This window comes from Stegodyphus dumicola, chromosome 5, assembly GCF_044657685.1.
Source record: "Stegodyphus dumicola isolate Sdum_Otavi_A_Nest chromosome 5, ASM4465768v1".
NCBI lineage: Eukaryota > Metazoa > Arthropoda > Arachnida > Araneae > Eresidae > Stegodyphus > Stegodyphus dumicola.
The window spans coordinates 18950498-18957310 of NC_140772.1; positions in this window are offsets into that span (position 1 = coordinate 18950498).

The window sequence follows — 6813 nt, forward strand, 5'->3', positions numbered from 1 at the left end:
AAATGCTCACTAACGGAGGATCTACACATCCCGTTCCCAGAGACAAACAGATTAGCCTTCAGCAGGTTCATAATTAAGCAGCGACATCTCAAACGCAGCATTACAAAAATTGTTGACAAGCTTATGGGCTTAGGAACAAACCTATGCCAAGTGTAAACCATTTAAGAGTACTTAGTGCATCATGCAACATTCCCATACCAGCTAAAGGGAGCTCACTGGCAGCATTATATAATTGTAACTGCACATATGAATGGCTCTAACTTATTATGTATGCAGCAGTAGTATACAAGTACTTTGTCTTCATAAAACGCAGTAATGGCAGCATCTGTAATCACAGTCAGCAGCATCATATGTACACATGAAATACCAAATGTATGCTTTATGTACTCCTATATTCTGCCACCAATGCACTGTTATCTTCGTATTTTTGTAACGCCAGTCTGCAATTTCACTATACGTATTAAATTTGCAATGCGTATTTCCCCCCCCGGTATTTAATTCAATAATCATGTATATAACTCACTATCTCGTATCAGTATAATCTCACCCTCTCTATGTTTCAATATCACCGCACTATGCATCTGAAGTCTGTAATTTATATACGCCATTATTACACACTCCTATATCCTGTCACCAAGTGAACTGTTTTGTTTATGTATTCTTGTAGCGTCTGTCTGCATATCTTGCTACGTATTTAACATTATAATACGTATTTCTCTCCCATATTTAATTCAGTAATCCTGTATATAATTTATTATCTTATATCAGCATAATGTCACCCTTTCTATGTATCAATTACCTTACTATGTATTTCAAATTTGTAATTCATATATCCTCCTTGTATAACTCAGTAATCCGGTATCTAATTTAGCATCTTGCATCAGTATAAACTCACAAGGTACTTCATGTCACATTTTATTCAGTAACAGCATGTTTCATGTTTCAGTATGTTCAGTTTCCCATGTTTCTCTGTCTTTCAAATATCAGTATAACATAAGTATTAGTATCAGTATCTTATTTCAGTATATCCTCATTATGTTACCCTCGTGTTTCAGAATGCTCAGATACAATGTGCTTTACTATGTACCTCAAGCACCAGTATAACCTTTCTATACAATTCAATATTGACATATGTATATCTCTCCTGGATATAATTAAGTATTCCGTATATAACTCAGTACTTTGTAGCAGTACATTATGTATTTCACGTATTAGAATGTACAATTATAGTATGTTATATGTTTCAGTATGTTCAGCATTTCCTGTTCCAACATGTTTTTCAAGTCTCAGTACAATCTCACTATGCCTTCTATGTTTGTTATACAAATATCTCTCTTGTATATAATGCAGCAATCCTGTATATAATTCAGTATCTTATATCAGTATAATCTTACCATGCATTTCACGTTCCGGTATGCTCTGTTATAGTATGTTTTCTGTCTCAGTACGTACAGTATTTCAGGTTTCATCAGGTATCTCGTGTAATTAGCGTAATCAGTAATATCTCACTATATATTTCATGTTTCAATATGCTCAGTCATAGTATGCTCATGTTCAGTATGTACAGTATTTAATGTTTCACCATGTATTTCAAGTCTCAGAAGTATCTGTATAACCTCATTATGTATATCATATCTTAGTATGTTCAGATACAGTAAGTGTCATAATTCAATATGTATAATACTTCCTGTTTCAATATGTATTTTGAGCATTAGCATAATCTTACTATGCATTACATGATTCTATACCATATTGTACTCCAATATATAATTTAGTAATCTGGTATATAATTCAGCAACTTGTGCATACTATTGTCTGATAATTCAGCCTGCAGCAGCAGTGATGACCCTTGTTTAGCCATGTCATTTTCTACAATATTTGTAAAATAATTTCCCAGTGGCCGCAAGGGTATAGCTGATGCAATGTGGCCTGCATCAGACGCTGGGTTTCAGTGGTCGGTGCGAGGCGTTTTTGTGGACTCAGTGACCTTGGCACGTTTCACTAGACACAGGTGGACGTGGCGCTATACCAATTAACCCTAATGGTAGAGGGATGGTGCCCACGTCCTCCGTCGCATGTCGCATGCCTTGTCGCGAAGTGAAAACTGAATTAATTGAATGAGAAATACTCAATCGTCAGTGAAAAAACTGTTTCTTTCTTGTTTTGTTTGCTTAATTTCTTTTATACTTCGTTCTAGCTTTGGCAACGATTAGATAATTCTTTAAATGGTATAAATTTTGTGCATTCGGAGCTATAATATGAACGAAATATAATACTGTTAAGTAAACCTAGCGCCAGAATGTCGCTATGGTAAACAAAGTAAATTTTAAAGAATGTATTTATTCTATTGTGGTTTATGCGCTGTCGGCGAAGTAGGTTTAATTCAATCGAATAAGTTTAAATGAAATGCAAGAAAAAATGCGTATAATTTAATATTCCGTACAAGGAAGTCATGTGGTGTACAGATCAGATTTTTTAGTATTCAGAAAGTATAGCTTTGCTTGCTTTTATATTATTTTTCTACAATTCAAAAACAGCTAATTTCTAAAATCTGTGGTAATTATCTACAACAACAAAACTGTGAATTATGTAATTAAGGAAAGTCATCAAAGGCCAGTTTAAGAGAGTATATTAATGTCAGTAATATAAATCTTCATTATGATTACCACTAGCTTTGTTTGCACTTCCTTGGACGAAATAAAGGAAGTATTGGGATCGCGAAAAATTTCAGGTGTCATATTTAAACAAAAATATCCGTTTTGATCTCTGGGTAATCCGTTTAAACAGTGTTTTTGCCTTACATCTGTACGTACGGACAGAATAAAGGACTCTTTTTTTCCAAAATGGACTGTGAAGATTTAAAAAGGAGTGAGAATAGATTTGTTCGTGTCGTCTGTACGTACGTACGTACGTACGTATGTATGTATCTCGCATAACTCAAAAACAAGTAGTCTTGGAACGTTAAGCTTTTGTATATGGAACTGCTATATCGTTCTGCACCTCCGCTTTTTGTTGCAATCAACTGCCCCAAATATATATACATATGTGCACATGTTTACCACCCTCTTACCTCACGGCTCGGTGAGCTTTGTTTTTTATTTTTTAGACTTATACGTTGGTAATCTATGCCTTTTTATTTCAAAAGTGATGGGTGTATGCTTTTCTTACGTTTCGGTTAAAGTATTTATGTCTTTAGTTAACATTCATGCAATAGTTGTAGAACTATCAGCCATTTAAAAGTACTTTTCGTTCCGCTAAGCCTAACGACGCCGCCATTTGTTTACATTTGAAACTTAGTACCACAGTGAATTAAGTCAGGTTCTTCACCTACTTCAGTGTCTTTTTGCCGAGTGGGGCGAAATGTGTTGTGCACCGAAAAATCCGTCTTTCTGCCTAATTTTAACTGTAATTTTAATTGTAAATTTTTTAATGGTTTTTATTTCTATTTGCTATTTTACTGTATTTTACAATTTTTGATGAAGATGTTTTCAGATTTTTCATATTTTTTCCAGAACTGAAATGATTGAATGAGAAATATATCTCTAATGGAATTCGGGGAAATAAAAAAGTTTAAATTAAGTGCGGCAAAAAATGCGCATGATTTAATAGGTCGTACAAGGAAGTACTGTTGTGATAACATCAGATTTTTTTTATATTTAAGATAATATATCAATATGCGTCTATTAAATCTTCAATATGAATACCACTAACTTTGTTTTTTAATTTTAACTAACCGCTTACCCCCTCAGCCCCCTTAACATAGTGCTACGAAAATTATTTAATGATTTTAATCAGACTGGGTAATGTAATTTCATTGGATCCAGTTGTAAGGATTTTAAGTGTCACTAACGTTTATTTCATTTTAAAACTTTGCTCTCCTCTGTTATTTTCCATTTCCGGGCAGAATAAGCGAGAGTAGGTAGGTAGGTAGGTTACGGAGGACTGGAACGCCTGGTGTCTAACAGAGGTAAACAGGCATGTGTTCCAAGCCCTCCTCTAACTACGGCAAGAGCTTCCTGGAACCACACGAGGCAATAAGCGAGAGTAGAAATTGTTTATGCTAATGAGATTGCAAACTGTGTAAGTATTTAAAAAGTGGCTTTTTGTCAAGAGAAGAGAGAGACTTCTCGCTGCCCTGCCACGCGCGTGCTTTTCAGTCAGTTTATCTCTGCTTTTAAGGCCAGAACTTAGTTCCCACTGATATTGGAAGACGTATTGTAGTTTTGCATTTCCATCACTTCATACGTAGTGTCAAAAGGCCAATCTTCGCGTTACTAGTCTCTGTAAAGCATCTAAGTTTAGTTCTTATTTAGTTAAGTTAGTTTATTTCTTATTTTCTACGTTTTAGACTATTGTATCCCGATGCGGGAGCGGCTGTACGCTGTGAAAAATAAAGGGGTAAGTTAACCCTTCTTAGTGGTGTTGCTTGTCCTACATACACATGAGCATAGTTTGAGTAAACTCGCTGCTCCTATTCAGGATTAGTAAATGTTTCCAAAAGTAATTAGAAGGAACAGCAGTTCTGACACAGTTAGTATTTTATAAAAATACATAAAGATTTTAAAAATAACTAAAAGTATTGCTTTCTTTATTAGATCAGTTTAATCAACTGCTCCAGTATAATGATCCTAGTTAAAAATAATTCAGTTGCAGACTCGTTACTATAACTTTGCTAGAAATTTTCACGAAACTTCAAGAGAAAATGGACAACTCAGAAATCAAAAGACACAGTTACGATTACAATAATCTTGAAAGGAGAAGCCTAAATTCATTTTAATTACCTAATTAACTGTACAGTGTACCTCTATATATTTTGTGTCTCGGTCCGTGTACTTAGCCGACAACCACTTAGCCGACGGGACACTTAACCGACACCACTTAGCCGACAGGACATTTAGCCGACACGGACACTTAGCCGACAGGTCATTTAGTCTACAAGGACAGTTAGCCGACAAGACAATTAGCCGACAGGACATTTAGCCGACACGGACATTTAGCTGACAAGGTAGCCGACAGGACATGTAGCCGACACGGACAGGTGACAGGTGACAGCATCAACGGACACCCGGACGGCTTACAATGACTACTCGGGTGCTGTCCGGACCCTGCAACTATCTGTAGCTGAAACTTTAAATAAACATAAATATAGTAATTTACAAATAGACCTAATCGTGTAATCACACGATGCGTCAATGTACATAATGCAACACACTAAGATACTGGAAACTCAAAGATAGACACAATACACCAATACACATAATTGTGACACACTAATACGCTATACACGAGTATTCTATACACTAATATACTATACACCATATACTATACAATAATTCACTAATATACTATACACTAAAAGATAGACACAATACACCGGTGCGCATAAATGCGACACACTAGTATACATTGACACTAATACATAAGTACCATATACACAAAAATACACATAGGTAAGATAAAACAATTATTCTATTATACTACTGTAACATGCACGTGGATACAATACACTGAGATAGGTAGAAACTTACGCTAAATTACGATAGATAAAAAAGTAAAGTATTGATACACATAGATACTGCATAAATTCTATATATTTTAAAATACACTTTTGTGTAAATATTAATAATACACAGTACTACTACAGGTGTTACTCTGTATGTTCTTAGATCTTGAAACATGACATGATGCTAGAATATATTTATAGAAAAGCCGACACGGACAGTTAGCCGACAAGACATTTAGCCGACAGGTCATTTAGCCGACAAGACATTTAGCCAACAGGACGTTTAGCCGACACGGACAGTTAGCCGACTGGCTATTTAGCCGACAAGGACACTTAGCCGACAGGACATTTAGCCGACACGGACAGTTAGCCGACAGGACATTTGGCCGACACAGAGAGTTAGCCTTCCGAACATTTAGCTACGGGACTTAACTGTCAAGACATTTAGTCAACAGGTTACTAAGCCGACAGTGACGTTTAATTGACAGGTACCGAAAAATTATTTAAACTATTAATTACAAAATTTCTCGACTACTCCATAAGTTCAATATTTAAGTCATTTTTTCACCTATCAGTAAAATTCATTTTTCAATTCTTAAAGATCTCATATAAGCTATTAATTATTGTGTTAATTTAGCATTGTTTGATATGTATCGTGCTGTTTGGTGTACATTGGCCAAATTGAAAAAGCGCTGAAATTTCTCCTCAGGGAATATGAATTAAATTTCGAAAGGAAAAAAGAATTTCTTTAGCTAAGTACGTAGGTCACTTAATTACATTTTAATATTAGCCGTGTGTGTGTAAGTGTCCGTGTCAGCTAGTCCTGTCGGCTAAGTGTCCGTGTCGGTTAAATGTCCTGTCGGCTAAGTGTCCCTGTCGGCTAAATGTCCATGTCGCCTAAAGTGTCTCTGTCGCCTAAATGTCCTTTCGGGTAACTGGTGTCGGTTAAGTGGCCCGTCGGCTAAGTGTACGCGACCGTTTGTGTCTTTATTATAATTGTTATTATCTATTATTTTTAGCATTTTCGTCTCTGTATTCTTTTATATTTTAATTTGTTATTTACACAAATACAACTTGTTATTTATGCAACTTGTAACTTGTTATTTACACAAATGCAACTTGTTATTTACAGAAATGCAACTTGTTATTTACACAAATGCAACTTGTTATTTACACAAATGCAACAATTTTACTGCCAAGGTATACCACAATTGTTTGTAATCATTCATTCATTTTCAATAATGTACTCACGTATTTGAATTAGTGTTGTCTTAAGGGTTCTCTAGATCATGGTGGACGTGGTGCTATAC